Genomic DNA, 15,701 nt, shown 5'->3' with positions numbered 1-15,701 from the left:
AAAGTCTAACAAAATCAGATTGTGGCAATCAAACCCATGCTCTTACTTCATGGTTCCTACGGCTAAATGATAATAACCTTAAAAAATATTTTTAATGCCTATGGTGACTGTGCAGAGTTAACATGTTAAAATGTTTTTTCTAAGCACTGGCGGGAATTGCAAGTGTGAATCTTATTAACAGAACTGTCGAAATGGACAAAATCCACATTTAGCCAAGCATGCAGTGAAGACAGCAGACTTTATTTTAAAACAATAAAAATTGAATTTCTCCAACAAAAAGGCTGATGATCACACAATCAAACCATGAACAGAGAAGGGGAGGGGGACGCATGTATATTTAGTGAGGAATTCTCTGGAACAAATACAGACTCTATGGAGATGTATATCCCACCCACCAAAACCTGCATACAGGGATTCCTGGGTGGTGCAGCGGTTTAGCGCCTGCCTTTGGCCCAGGGTGCGATCCTGGAGACCCGGGATTGAGTCCCACGTCGGGCTCCCGGTGCATGGAGCTTGCTTCTCCCTCTGCCTGTGTCTCTGCCTCTCTCTCTCTCTCTCTCTGACCATCATAAATAAATATAAAAAAAATAAACAAAACCTGCATACAAATTAGTAGCAGCCTTATTTCATAATTGCCAATTAATTCCAATTTATAATTGGGAACCACCAAGATGTCCTTCATTAGGTGAATAGATAAATAAACTGTGGTACTTCCAGACAATAGATACACCTTCGGAAAAAGAGTCTTTGGGAAAAAAAAAATGAGTCGTTTTGTTTTTTTTTTTTCAATTACATCTGTCCTGGGAGAATCTCCCTGCCTCCAGCACTCCTTGCCTCTCTTCTGGTGGTGGTCAGCCCACTAACAGGCAGAGCTGGGGGAAAGGTTATTTGATGAAAGCAAAGGGACCGCATATCACTGGGTCAAGAATTTAAATACGGAAAACCCACAGGTATTCATTCATTTATTGCTTCAAAGCAGGACATACATTGCGAGCAAGTGAGCAGTCTATGTGCTCAGCACCCTGAGGTCTTCATCATACTTTCCATGTGTGGTTCCATTGCAAAGACTTTCCATTGTAACTTACAATGGAGGCTAAAAGTGCAATCTAAGGCCCAAGAAGAATATTCTTCCTTTTTGTCTGATCTCACTGATCTCTAGGTGATGGAAGGTATGACCTTTTACCCCACTCTAACCGCCCATATTGATCAGTCTTGTCACAGAAGGGAGCATGAGAAGGTAACACATCCATCTGCTATTCCAGTAGGTGGCGCCCTCCCCTCTCCATCAGCGCACTCTTTCCGTTGTCGGCCAGGGCTGCAATCTCTGACCCTATTAATTTATCCACCAAATGAAACAGCTGAGAGCCCTGTCTTCTTGAAATTCGGGAGTAAACTTAGGGTGTTTATAAGAGACAGATAAAAAGTTTAGCCCTTTTCTTTTGGGTTAAAATTGAGCATATAGTCCAAGCATGCCCTTATCTTTATAGATGAATTTAGCTTGACGACTGGATTCTGTTCATAACATTGCAACTATTTTCCGAACCCTACAATTGCTAAAATTTCTCTCCTTCTTAAAGTTGTTTTGTTTGGATTTACAAGAACCACTTCTTTGAGGAGCACAGTGTGTAGTGGCTAAGAGCACCGGAACCAGACTTCCCAGGTTGAAATCCCACCTTTCCTAAACCAAGAATTTTGCAATTTGGGGCAAATTGTTCAAGAGATAAGTTTTCACATCTACGAAATAGGGCTGATGATTAAATGGGCTAATATGAATAAAGCACTGAGCACAGTACCTGGTACATAATAAGACAGTAAATGTTAGCTATCATCTACAAGTATTTAATATTGCTTTTATATGTACATTTATGTCCTGTCCTTCCCATCCATCTTCAAGATCTCCGAGGAAAGGGATCATGTCTCTTCCATCAAACTGGTCTATTCCCAGGATCTGTCTTCTCTATGTTTTCAGACACCTTACCCAGGATTCTGCAGTCAACACAGGGAGCTGGAAACATGTATTTTAGTTCTAACTAACACCTGCCGAAAATTCCAGGCTAGATTCCTAGCCCTGAAGTCATGCAGCTCCCACTTCCCACAATTAAAGATTCACTATTTGTCCCAGAATCTGATTTCATTGTATCTAAAACTCTGATATGATTCTAGGGACAAACTGTTTGCTTTATTCAATTGATGGGGAAGAGAGTTGGGGACGGGTCATAGAATCACAGTCAGTGACAGTACCAGGAGCCCAGAGCATACCTGCAAATGTGCGTACTAGATGTTGAGTTTCTAGGGGGGGGGAGGCAGGAAGTAGGCAACCATAAGAAAAGATGTATAAAGGGACAGGGAGGGAAAGTAAGGTTCATAGAGCACCTACTTTGTGTCCGGAGCATAGGAATGCGGTCTCCTTTAGTTCACACAAGATTGTGGGGTGGATCTAGAGCCCCAAAGCAATGCCCACTGGCCTCATCTCTCCATGGAGTGGTTAATCTAGCTCACCACCCAAAAAGTTGGAATCTGGATTTCTGGCTTTTGTGGAAAAATAGAGATGGTGGGAAGGACAGGCTGGCACCAGAGCCTGGCTGCTGTTGCAGATCCTGCACATGCTCCGTAGGGCACCCGAGTCCGTCCCCCTCCCCATGACTCCAACGTCTGCCTCCCTCCTGTTTCCTGCCTGGCTGCGGTGCATATCTGGGTTGTGCATTTCACTAATTCTCCCCTTTCGCTGATGAGTAATTAAAGCTCAGGGCGTTCACATTACGGGCCCACCGTTGCCCAGCTGAAAGTGAGGAGGCTAGAATTGGGGTTCTGGCCCATTTCATCCCAAAGTCCATGCTCTCCATGTCCCATCAACCTTCACAGAGATTTATATAGGCTACAAATAGCATTCAGAGCAGATGCTCACGGAGACAGGGACTTTAAGCAAGAGCCCGGGGTTTAGGAGTGGGAGAGCGGGATTCAGGTTGTAGGTAGGGGGTGTCCAGGTTCCGGGACATCACTTCAGGTCACCTCTCTGGACCTCAGATGGCTCCTAAGTGAAATGAGGAGGACCAGGCCCACTTGGCAAGGTTGTGTTGGGGAAGCCCTTGGTCCAAGGGCAACCTGGACACCTCTACGGGGTGGCTAGACCAGCAGCGAGGAGGGCCGGCGGGTCTGCGCTACCCGATCGCCAAGCGCTGATTGGAAGGAGACAGACCTTGAGCTCATGGGGTCAAAGCACGAAAGGGTTGGCTGAGCTCCGTCGTCCCGTCCCGGGGTGAAGGGTAAAGGCGCGTAGGGGAAAATCTGATGCTTTTTATTTGTACGTATCTGTGATTCTAGAGAGGGTGGGCTGGGTTTCTAGCTGCTCCGTTACTGACTCTCGGCGTCCCACCCCGCACCTTCCCGCGCGCCCACCCTCCTCCTCCCACCGCCCCCCGCCTGCGCCCCGGGCCCCGCGCCCCTTGTGCTCCTCGCCCCGGACCCCCGCGCCCCCCCCGCCCCCGCGCCCCTCGTCCCCGCGCGCCTCGCCTCTGCGCCCCCGCCCCCCCGCGCTTCTCGTCCCTCCGCCCCGCGCCCCTTTGCCCCTCGCCCCACGACTCCGCGCCCCTTTGCCCCACGCACCTCGCCCCGCGCCCCGCACCCCTCGCCCCTCGTCCCGCACCCCTCGTCCCTGCGCCCCTCGCCCCCGCGCCCCTCGCCCCGCGCCCCTCGTCCCTGCCCCCCTCGCCCCGCGCCCCTCGTCCCCGCCCCCCTCGCCCCCGCGCCCCTCGCCCCCCGCCCCCCACCCCCCGCGCCCCCCGCGCCCCGCGCCCCTCGTCCCTGCCGCCCTCGCCCCTCGCCCCTCGCCCCTCGCCCCCGCGCCCCTCGCCCCCCGCCCCCGCGCCCCGCGCCCCCCGCCCCCGCGCCCCGCGCCCCTCGCCCCCGCGCCCCTCGCCCCCGCGCCCCGCGCCCCCCGCCCCCGCGCCCCGCGCCCCTCGCCCCCGCGCCCCCCGCCCCCGCGCCCCGCGCCCCCCGCCCCCGCGCCCCGCGCCCCTCGCCCCCGCGCCCCTCGCCCCCGCGCCCCGCGCCCCTGCACCCCTCGCCCCTCGCCCCTGCACCCCTCGCCCCCGCGCCCCTCGTCCCCGCCCCCGCGCCCCTCGTCCCCGCCCCCGCGCCCCTCGTCCTCGCCCCCGCGCCCCCCGCCCCCGCGCCCCTGGTACCCGCCCCCCTCGTACCCGCGCCCCTCGCCCCCGCGCCCCTCGCCCCGCGCCCCTAGCCCCCGCGCCCCTCGTCCCTGCCCCCCTCGCCCCCGCGCCCCTCGCGCCCCTCGCCCCCCGCGCCCCTCGCCCCCCGCGCCCCTCGCCCCCCGCGCCCCTCGCCCCTCGACCCGCGCCCCTCGACCCGCGCCCCTCGACCCCGCGCCCCTCGTCCCCGCGCCCCTCGTCCCGCGCCCCTCGTCCCGCGCCCCTCGTCCCCGCCCCCCTCGTCCCCGCGCCCCCGCGCCCCGCGCCCCGCGCCCCTCGCCCCGCGCCCCTCGCCCCGCGCCCCTCGCCCCGCGCCCCCGCGCCCCCGCGCCCCTCGACCCGCGCCCCTCGACCCGCGCCCCTCGTCCCCGCCCCCCTCGTCCCCGCCCCCCTCGCCCCCGCGCCCCTCGCCCCCGCGCCCCTCGTCCCCGCCCCCCTCGTCCCCGCGCCCCCCGTCCCCGCGCCCCCCGTCCCCGCGCCCCCGCGCCCCTCGTCCCCGCGCCCCGCGTCCCGCGCCCCCCGCCCCTCGCCCCCGCGCCCCTCGCCCCCGCGCCCCTCGCCCCCGCGCCCCTCGCCCCCGCACCCCTCGCCCCCGCGCTCCTCACCCCGCACCCCGCGTCCCCGCCCCCGCGCCCCTCGTCCCCGCGCCCCTCGTCCCCGCGCCCCCCGTCCCCGCGCCCCCCGTCCCCGCGCCCCCGCGCCCCTCGTCCCCGCGCCCCGCGTCCCGCGCCCCCGCGCCCCGCGCCCCTCGCCCCCGCGCCCCTCGCCCCCGCGCCCCTCGCCCCCGCGCCCCTCGCCCCCGCACCCCTCGCCCCCGCGCTCCTCACCCCGCACCCCGCGTCCCCGCCCCCCGCGCCCCTCATCCTCGCCCCCGCGCCCCCGCGCCCCGCGCCCCTCGTCCCCGCGCCCCCCGTCCCCGCGCCCCCCGTCCCCGCGCCCCCCGTCCCCGCGCCCCCGCGCCCCTCGTCCCCGCGCCCCGCGTCCCGCGCCCCCGCGCCCCGCGCCCCTCGCCCCCGCACCCCTCGCCCCCGCGCCCCTCGTCCCCGCGCCCCGCGTCCCGCGCCCCCGCGCCCCTCGCCCCCGCACCCCTCGCCCCCGCGCCCCTCGCCCCCGCACCCCTCGCCCCCGCGCTCCTCACCCCGCACCCCGCGTCCCCGCCCCCGCGCCCCTCATCCTCGCCCCCGCGCCCCCGCGCCCCGCGCCCCTCGTCCCCGCGCCCCTCGACCCGCGCCCCTCCCCCCGCGCCCCTCGTCCCCGCCCCCCTCATCCCCGCCCCCCTCGTCCCCGCGCCCCTCGCCCCTCGCCCCCCGCCCCCTCGCCCCTCGCCCCCCGCCCCCGCGCCCCTCGCCCCCGCGCCCCTCGCCCCGCGCCCCTCGCCCCCGCGCCCCTCGCCCCGCGCCCCTCGCCCCCGCGCCCCGACCGCCCGCCGGCCCCGCCCCGGCCCCGCCCCCGGGGGCCCGGCCCGCCCTCCGTCTTCCCCGGCCCGGGTCGGCGCGCAGGGCCCCGGGGCTGAGAGCCTCGCCCCCGCCTGGTCGCCGGCCGCCGCCTGGAGCCGCCCGAGCGCTCGCGCGGAGCCACACGTGAGTCCCGGAGGTCGCCCGCGGATCAGCCCCGCGGCGCAGGCTGCAGTGAGGGGACCCGGGAGCGCTTTTCGGCCGGTCCCGTTTGCTTTGAAACCGAAAGCGCCGCAGCGGCACGAGCCCCGCAGCCCCCTCCCCGGGCCTGGCCGCCCGCCCCGCCCGCCCCGCCCGCCGAGTCCGGCGAGTCCCTGCGCCCCGAGCGGCCCGGGGAGGGCGCGGGGGTGCGCGCGGGGCGGCGGGGCGGGGCGGGGGCCGGGGCGGGTGTGGTGTGGACGCGGACTGGGGGTCCCGAGCGGGGGAGCCGCAGGTTCAGGCCGGGGACGCAGGAGGGGGGGGGGGGGGGTCGGGCGAGCCCGGTTCGCGCCCTGCAGACCCCGGGCTCTCCCCCCGGCCCCCGGCCCCCCCCGCCCCACTCCTGCAGGACTTCTCCAGCCAGAGCCCCCCGGGGTGAAACTGGAATATCGGAATGAGAGCAAACCTCCACGAACTGCTCGGCTGAGCGTGCTCGTTTAGAAACAGCCCAGCCCAACCCAGCACCCCCCCCCCCAAGCTGAGCTCACGGGGCTCTTGGAGGAGACCGGGGTTCGGGGAGGTGACTGAGGTGCCCAGGGACACCCAGATAGTCGGGGGAATCTGGGCCTTCCTGACCAGGTCGCCTCCCCCTGAGCCTGCAGGGGTCTGGCAGTTCCGAGAACTTCAAGGGAACGCTGGGGCCCTGCCCTTGTGGCTGACCCCCCCGGCCGCTCTGCCGCCGCCGACTTTCTCGGCTGCCCCTGCCCTCTCCTGCAGAGTTTCCATATTTGGCTATTTCAGATTTACTTTCCCTGAACACAGTTATCTCGCTGTGGCTGGTGGGGCCGCGGGAGGCGAGCGGTGAGGTAGATGGGGAGGCGTGGCTCCCTGCAGCCGGCCGCCCCCGCCCCGGGTCCCACCCCCTGGCCTGGGAGGACAGGCATCTGGTCACCAGCTTAATTCAGTAAATATACATTGGGCACAGGTGCCGTGGAGCTGGGGCCACTGAAATATGGTTTGTTCCTCCGGGGACGGTTTGCATTTTTAAAAGGGCCCCGGAAGACAAAAATGCAAAAGACGTGAAGGAACTTCTGGGCCTAGACCGTGTCTTTCAGTGTGTGTGTGAGAGAGAGTTTTAGGCCCAGAAAGGCCGGGTAAGACACCTCTCAAATCCAGAGTGCAGCTGGCCTCTCTGCCCTCTCACGAAGCGGATGAAAGGGTGTTAGCACAGTGGATGACGGTTTGGGTGAAAACGTTATCATCCGAACGCTCCCACGCCCCCCATTCTATTCAACTTTGCACAGGATGGGCATTGCTGCAGGAAAGATGGATGTGAGATGGAAACAGAAAGTCCCCAGCCCTTGTAGACTTCTTTGTTTTTTATTTTTTAAAGATTTGATGTATTTATTCATGAGACAGAGAGAGAGAGAGAGAGAGAGAGAGAGGCAGAAACACAGGCAGAGGGAGAAGCAGGCTCCAAGCAGGCAGCCCGACGTGGGACTCGATCCCAGGTCTCCAGGATCACGCCCTGGGCTGAAGGCAGCGCTAAACCCCTGAGCCACCCGGGCTGCCCCTTTTTCTTGTTTTTTGTTTTGTTTTGTTTTGTTTTGTTTTGTTACTGTTTTGTGTTGAACAGTGTGGAATGGGTAGGCACTAGGGTCCTGGAATCTCCCTCCCCAGGTCCTGGACACAGAAGGAAGTCTCCTACCCCAGGCAGCCTCTGGATGTCCTGCCGGAGGGGCAGTGGTGAAGGAGCTGGCCTTTTCAGGTCTCTGAGCTGAGGTCTGTGGCAGTGGGAGTAGGATGATACGCAGTGTTTCCATCTGTCAGCAAGCTGTCACCTGAGACCCATTGGCCCTGGATGGCAGGGTCTGGAGAGGAGGCCCCATCCACTGGAAGTACCAAGCGTAGCAGCTGGGATATTCCGGTGAGGGTGATTTGCAGAAGGACGGGGCTGGCTGCCTCTGAGTCAGTGCCGTTAGGGTAGCCATGGGAGAGGCTCGGCAGCATTTAGACAAACAGACCTTATTATCTCAGCTTTCACTGTGGAGGACCCTGAAAAAAGTAATAATTCCATGTTTATAAAGCTCTTTCCTTTTTAAAGCATTTTCTCATTGCTGTTCTCGTTTTGTCCTCCATGATCTCCTAGTGAGTCAGGCCAAAGCAGGATTATTCTCCACATCTCCCAGATGGTAAGCGTGAAGCACTGAGTATAAATAACCCTTTGGGGACACCTGGGTGGCTCAGCGGTTGAGCGTCTGCCTTCGGCTCAGGATGTGTTCCTGGGGTCCTGGGATCAAGTCCTGCATCAGGCTCCTTGCAAGGAGCCTGCTTCTCCCTCTGCCTGTGTCTCTGCCTCTCTCTCTCTCTCTGTGTGTCTCTCATGAATAAATAAAATCTTAAAAAATAAAACAAACCCTTTAGGCTCTAGTGCTGGGCCAGGCCGGGGGCTCTAGAGGGTCTGGTTCCTCGGCTCCAGGCCCCCCACCCTGGTTTCTCAGGGAGCTAAGTGTGCCCACCTCCTCCTCAGCCTGGACGCCCATGAGGCATGTCTGGTCTTTTCCCAATGACATGGAGCGGGTTCTCCGGGAGACTGCCCCGGCCACCACCACCACCTTGCAAACAGATGCTCGCTCTGTTAGCCCTGCCCTAGCTGAGTGAACTTGGGTAAGACCCGTGTCTGTTCTGGTTTGTATTCTGGAATCTGGCATAGAGTAGGCCTAAACAAATGCTTGCATCGAGCTCCTTTGAGCTGTCCCCCCTGGGCCCTGAGCTGCCAGCAGCTGAAGGCTGGGGAGCGTGTGCTGGGTGGGGCTCTAGAGAGGCTGGGCTGCCAGCAGGACTTGCTTAGGCCCCAGAAATCTGGAGGGCCCTGGGCTCCTCGAAAATAGCCTTTCTTACCTGACTAACCTCTTACTGCCTCCCTGAGAGAAGGGAGAGGCAGGTGCCGTGGCTTCCACTGAGCTGGTTGCAAAACGGGGCTCAGACATGATGGCAAGATCTTGCAGAATGTAGGGACCAGCCGGGACCCCCAGCCCAAATCTTTTGACTCTAAATCCTGTGCTCCTCGGTTACTTCAGCTAGAGGAAGCCAGGATCCTGGGGAGGAAGGGCGGCAGGGACCCAGAGAGGTATTCATCAGAGGCTACCTGACGCCTTGGTCACTGAGCCAGGGTCTTCAAGAGCTGCTAGACGGGGTGGGGGTCGGGGGGAGTGGTGGCAACGAGTGTCCGCGGGGCTTTCTCTGCCCAGATGGTAGCTCTTACTGAGGTTCCTCTGGGGCAGGAGTCATCACCCCAGCAGAGCTGGGTGTGTATCTGGGTGTGTGCTGGGGGTAGAGGGGAACATGCCCCAGGGCACAAGTGATCCCCGGGGTTGGAGGGTTCCTGCCGCCACTGAGGCCGGGGTTAGGCCCCACTGCATTTGTTGCTTTGCCAGAGGAAGGCTTTATTTGGAGGGTCACAGGGCCAGTGATCCACATGGCCCCCGGCGGGCCCTGTCTTGTGAGGAAGTGAGCTGGAGGTCCAGAGAGGAAATAAAAGTGAAAATACTCATCAGTCCTGACAGAAAAATTCGAAATCCATTTGCAGCGACAGTGATGAATCTGCACGTTGTTATCTGGAGGCGGGTGCGGGTACAGGCTTCTGTCAGGCCGTAGCAAGAGCAGGGGGCGCCTGCACGTACCTGCAGGGTCTGGGGGCCCCCTTGCATTGGATCACGGGGCCCGGGGAGTGCCCCTTCTGGGGGGATGTGAGCAGGGAGGGGGGCCCACCTCACTTTTGGCAGTGACCCGTGCCTCATGGCTGGACACGCGCCCCACCGGCTTCTCTGCTCACCGGTTCAGAACATCCGTGGGGCTTCCCCCAGGGTCTGTTTTCTCTCAGGGATAAGGTACTCTCCTGGCCCACAGGAGAACACCTTCTCCACCTACACCCTGAGTCAGCACCCCCCCCCGACCGGTTCCCTGCACTGTCCCCCTAGCGTTGACCCCTTCCCTGTCCCACTGGCTCAGCCTCTGTTAAACAGGAAGACCCCGCTCATCTGCCGCTCCTCTACTCTCCCTCTCACTGAGAAGCCTCTGGAAAGAGCAGCCAGCCCTTGCACTTACGCCGGATCCCTCACTCAGCACCGCACACCTGCTCGGGTGGCCCGAGGATTTCTGGGGCCCGGTAATCCTCGGTCGCCAGCCTGCTCTGCAGCTGTTGCCCCTCTCCTTGGAGGGTGCCCCACTGTCCCCACGGACGTTCCCTTCCTTGACCTCGAGCTTCTCATCCCTGCAGTGTGAGCCCGGGCTGCGTCCCCGGGCCAGGCCTCTCCGCCCTGTGCCCCGCTCTCCCCAGGCCTAACCCGACGCTCTCAAGGAAGGCTTTCTCTCCCTCTCCCCGCTCTCTTCCTGGCCAGTTCGGTTTGACACGCAGAATCTTCATGATGTTTCAGGAGCCCCTTAATGCACTCCTGCCAAGCCGTCTCTTCCTCTGGGTTCTCCCTAGCCCGCGTAGACGCCACTGTTTTCCCGCAGTGGCCTCTGGGCTGCCTCCCGCAGCCACTTCTGGTCACCGGGGCTGCTCCCTGGGTTCGCATTGCCTCTACCTCTCTCCTCTCCTACCTTAATTGAGCACGCACGTGCTCTCCTGGCCTCCCGTGGGCCCGCCTGGCCTGGCCACCTTCACGCGTAGTGGAGATAGTGGGGACTTTCGGAAGCTGGGAGGCCTGGGTTCACATCTGAATTTAGGGCTTGCTGGCTGTAGTTGTAGGACTGGGGCCAGTTGTCCTGCTTCCCTGAGCCTCAGGGTTTCTGCAGAGACATAGTCATGTCACTCACTTGAGGTTGGTGGAAGACCAGATGAGCCCGTAGGTACACAGAGCCTCAGGAAAGCTGGTTTTCTCCTTCCCTGTGTTTGAGGGCAGTAGGGAGTTGTGGGGTCTCTGGGGAGGTGGAAATTGTGTGTCCAGCCTAAAGGCATTCGAATTTAGATTAAAAACAGACAAACAAAAGAATGGCCAAGTGCCTGGGCAGACCATCATTCAAACTAGCCTGTTGCTGCCTCTTTGCTCACTAGACCAGGCGGGCCTGGGGGGTGGGGGTGGGGGACAGGGGGAGGTGAGCTGGGACGGGGTGGGCCATAGGGGGGGATAAGCTGGGACAAGCCCTTGGCAGGCAGAGGGCAGAGAAGAGGGCAGACAGCAGCAGATAATGGAGGCCCGGCCCCCCAGGGAGTAGGTTTCAGGGGCAGGATTCCAGTCTCTAGAATAATCTGTGGGCAGAGCAGCTGGGTAGGGAAAAGAGTGCTGGGTAGAGGTGAATCAGGGACCCAGCAGGAGAGCTAGGATGGATTTGGAAAGCAACATGCAGGCACTGGCTTGATTACCCGGCTCAGGGCCATCCCTTTTGTGGGATCCAGCTACGCAGTCAGAGCAGGATGTGGAGCGAAGGTGACTGGGTGCAAAGCTGCAGCCGGAGGAGCCCTTTCGGTGCTCCCTTCCCGGGGCTGGGGGCTTGGAACAGCCAGGCTGCGTGCTGAGCCCTCCGTTAGAGGGGCCCTTGGCGCTGGAGGCTGGAGGATAAGTGGGTGGGGTGAAGGCAAACGGTCATGAAAGTCCCTCTTCTGCCTTCCTGACATTAAGATTCTGAGGAAGAGGCTGGGCAGATACCTATGATACAACCTGGGAAAATTTACCATGCTTCCCTGGGTTCAAGGCAAATAAGTTAACATAAGACGAAGGCGTAAGTGCTACGTAGTTGCAGAATAAAAGCAGTGATTCAGCAGTTGGGTGGGGTTGTGCCAGGAAGCCCTCCTGAGGAGCAAGGAGAGGCGGAGGTATCGGAGGTATCGAGGTATCGTGCGATGGGCAGAGGCATGTCAGAGGGATAAAGGAAGCAGCGAATGGTTGCCCCTCATGGATGGGAAGGAGGTTATTCTGGAGCGGACTGATTGCCTCATATCGAGGTGGTTTGTTTGGAAAAGCCAGTAATTTGGGATGTTGCTTCTTCCGCTGCTCTGTGGCACTTTCTGGAGACCTTTTGGAGAAGTGTCCGATGCCACGGATATTAGCTCTGGACAGCCAGACACTAATATTTTTCAACCCTTCCTTGACACTGATTCCATATGTGGGATTTTTTTTTTTAAGATCTTATTTATGTATGTGTGAGAGACAGAGAGACAGAGAGAGAGAGAGGCAGAGACACAGGCAGAGGGAGAAGCAGGCTCCATGCAGGGAGCCTGATGTGGGACTCGATCCCGGGTCTCCAGGATCACACCCTGGGCCAAAGGCAGGCATTAAACCGCTGAACCACCCAGGGATCCCCATATGTGGGACTTCAACTGGTTCACTTCACCGATGCTGGATCGTGCAAACAAGCGTGACTCCTCCAGCAGCCGTGTCTCCCACCCCGCAGCCGTAATGCTTGATCTGTCCACGTCAGCTCTGCTTGGCTGTGTTAAATGGTCTCTTCCAGCTGGCTTATCCGTTCCTAATTTTCTTCATATCGTTTCCTCTGCCTAGAATGCCTCCTGCTTTAATCTACTAGTTCATGCCCCTCACCTTCTTAAAGAAAACTCAGATTCATCTCGTGTCAGGAGTGCTTCCCCAAAACCATACCCAGGTTCCATGATAGTCTCCGAGGACTCACGGGATTCAGCATACAGGACACAGCTACGACTCATTACAGTGGAAGGATAGAAAGCAAAATCAGCAAAGGAAAAAGGCATATGGGGCAAAGACCAGGGGAAGCCAGGAGCAAGCTCCAAGTCCTCCCCCACATGCCCCCACCCAGCAACATCACATAGAATCACATAATTCCTCCAGCACTGAATTGTGACAACATGTGACATGTTGTCCAGCAGGGAAGCTCATTAGAGACTCAGTGCCCTGGGTTTTTATTGAGGACCAGTCAGGTAGGCATCCTCTGCCTAACGTATACCAAAATTCCAGACTTTCAGATGAAGAACAGATGCTTAGCAAAAACCACAAACCACCAAAAACAGTTTGGGCTCAGTGAGCCACCCTCCTCAGTCAGGAGAAAACCTGCCACAAATCTGTCTTCTGAGATGTTAACCAGGGGCCATCCTTGGAAGCAGAACTTTCTAAGATGGCAGTCTCAGGTCTGCTATGTTACCTGTTTTCTGCTGAGTTTTCCTACAGAATTCCACCCATCTATGCCAAGCTGTGGAGATAATGACTCGAGAGAGGAGCCAGGAGACCTAGGACCAACCTGGCATGGCCATCTACTGCTGAGTGACCCTTTGAACCCCTAGGCTCCCATCTTCTCTCACTTGGAAGAGGGGAATTATAATTCTTTTTTGTAGACCTCAAGGGCAACTGTGAGGGCCAAAGAGGTGAATAGTAGGTACTCCATCTACCCCTCTTGGTTGAGCTCCTACCATGTGTCAGGCACTGAGTGAGCCTGTGGGAGTACAGGGAGGTATAGCGTAGTGGCCATGAGGAGACCAGCGGGAGGTGAAGCCAGCACTTAGCACCCATGTTACCCTGAACAGGTTTATATAATCCTAATCGGTAGAATGTGCACATGAATATTATAACTAGTGCTCATACCTCATTGGGCGGCTGTGCAAAGTGGAACAACCCACGTGAAGCTTCTAGCACATTGTAGGCACCCAAAGCAGCTATTAATTCACTCAGATATCAGAGCACCTGCTCTATGCCCAGCACCTTGAAAAAGATACGGCCCCGGCCCTGCTTTCTGTTTGCTGGTGTAGACTAATAGCGAACAGATGATTACATAAAGATAAATACATACAAAATGAATTATGATCATAGTGCTACAAAGGAGAGGTACAGTGTGGTGATAGATAGGTGAGGAGGGGACCTAACCTGACTGCGGAGGCGTGTGAAGGCTTAGCTGCGTGTGTGAGGCTGAGGCTGGGCCTCAGGGAGGTTGTTTCCAGCAGAGACCACAGCTTGAGCAAAGGGAGAGCAGCATAGGGGTGAAGGCCCTCAGGGGGGCAGGTTGGCCGCTGGTTTGAATGAAGAGTGGCAGGGAGACCTGGAGGACGGAGAAGAAGGGGTGGGGAAGGAGGGGGCGCGCGCAGAGGACACTGGAGATGTGGGCAGGACCGCTGCAGCATGTGTGAGGGTTTTGGGACGTTAAGAGGATGAGGAGGCCGTGAAAAGATGGTGTGAGTGACGTAGCTCGGTGTTTCAGAAGCTCTGTTAGGCTCTGTGTGAAAAATGCTCTGGAGGAGCGAGTGGGTGAGGGAGGCTGCTTGTAGGAGGCTGCGCCGTGGCCCGGGTGACAGGGGTGGTGGCTTGCACCGGGATGTTGGTTGTGGGGGTGGAGAGAAGGAGAAGGAATGTACCCATCAGGTCCTCTCAGGGGGCCTCCGTGACTGATAGGATGGGGGGCAGGTGGGGGGAGGGGGCGGGAGGGGGAGGAGAAGGAAGCCTTGGCCCCATGATGCCAGGTGACTGGAGACAGCAGGAAGAGAAGGGGTGGGTCTTCACCAAGAGGGAGCTCTGGGGAGAGCAACTGAGGAGAGGGGAAATTGGTTCAGCTTGGGATGTGTTGGCTTCGGAGGGCCTGCGAGTCAGTCAGAAGGAGGCAGCGGGTAGGCAGCCCAAATGCGAGTCTGGGTGCAGAGGAGGCCCAGGGTGGGGAGTCGTTAGTTCACACGTTGTCTCTGATGGTGGACAGTGTGGTTTCAGGGAAGCTAAAGGGAGAGTAGTGTGTTGGGGGATGGGGGTTTGGTGGGCAACAATGTCAGATGTTGCTGAGAAGCCAGGTAGGATGAAGGTTGAAAATGGGCCTTTGGCCTTGTGACCCAGCCATCGCTGCTTTGGGTGGTGTGGGGAAGGGGTGGGGGGTGAGCCAGGCCTGTGCAGGCTGAGGACTGGGTTGAAGAGACGCCCGTGGAGACACTCCCTCCACTGCGTGAGGGTGAGGGTGAAGGTGAACGAAGAAGGGGCCGTGAGAGGAAGGAGAGAGCTCAAACTTTCGAGAAACGTGAGAGCGAGGATTTTTAGCTTTGCTTTCATCTCTGGAGGGACCTTGTGTGAAAGCTCAGTGGGAAGGAGCCAGCTGACAGGGAGAGGTTGGCGATGAGGACGGTGGGGTGAGTGACGAGGGATGGGAAGCCCCCCAGAAGGCAGGAGCTCAGGACAGGTGGAGAGGTTGGCCTGGTTCAGGTCCCCTCTAACACGCCCTGGGAGGGAGAGAGCAGAGCAGGGCCCTGTACAGGGAGACACGTAGGTCTGGTGGCAGGAAGTGGAGGTCGTTCTGGTCTGAAGATTTCTATTTTTTTCTGTGCAGTAGGAAGTGAAGTTTCTGGGTGAGACGGCGGAGGGGGGGAGTGGTTGATGAGGGGGGTTGGAGGGGGGGAGCTGGGGCATGATCAAGGTTTGTGGAGAAGAGAAAGGTTTGAAAGAGATACTGAAAACAAGAGAAGGAGCTGAAAAGGAAAACCTGGCCTCAAACTCTGTTACCTGTCTGCATGATGAAGCCTCCAGAAAAGGAACCCCGGCAAACGTGATTTCGGCTCTCTAGCACCTTGTGAGGCTCATGGGTGAGGGACTCATGCATGTTAATTGATTGAATTGTCGGCCTGTCTACCTTTCCAAATCCTTCTCAGCATTCTCCCCTCCTTCCCAGGTACCTGGGTCCCCCCGTGACACCTCACCATGGGCTAGTTCGCGTTATGGGGGAGTAAGGAGCAGGGCTCAAACTTGGCGTTGCCAGCCCCGTGTGGCTAGACCCTCCCCTCCTGACACTGACTACCCCTCCCCGAGGCAGCCACCCTGTCCAGCTGGACCTGGTGGGATTTCAGGACTTAACAGTTGAGGTGAGAAGGTTTAGGCCCCGGGAAGCAGGCTAGGTGGGAAAGAAGCTTCCCCACTTTCTGCAGAAGAGTGTAAGGGAGCCCTTCAGTCTTTCTGTAAGCCTCTACGGC

The 15,701-nt window shown here is 59.5% G+C and overlaps 1 protein-coding gene across 2 annotated transcripts in view; it reads left to right on the top strand.

Annotated features, from left to right (window-relative positions):
• Positions 1 to 5,680: 5,680 nt before the first annotated feature.
• Positions 5,681 to 15,701, top strand: part of TRAF5 (TNF receptor associated factor 5) — a 47,866-nt gene continuing 37,845 nt past the window's right edge. Inside the window, exon 1 of one of the 2 annotated variants that reach the window (XM_041757687.1) lies at positions 5,681 to 5,785. The gene's annotated coding sequence lies outside the window, so the exon portion shown is untranslated. Of the gene's footprint in view, positions 5,786 to 14,507; positions 15,318 to 15,701 lie in introns of those variants that run through there. The other variant, XM_041757695.1, reaches the window with a different exon arrangement.

This window comes from Vulpes lagopus, chromosome 1, assembly GCF_018345385.1.
Source record: "Vulpes lagopus strain Blue_001 chromosome 1, ASM1834538v1, whole genome shotgun sequence".
Lineage (NCBI taxonomy): Eukaryota > Metazoa > Chordata > Mammalia > Carnivora > Canidae > Vulpes > Vulpes lagopus.
This window is presented reverse-complemented; position numbering and strand designations above follow the sequence as displayed.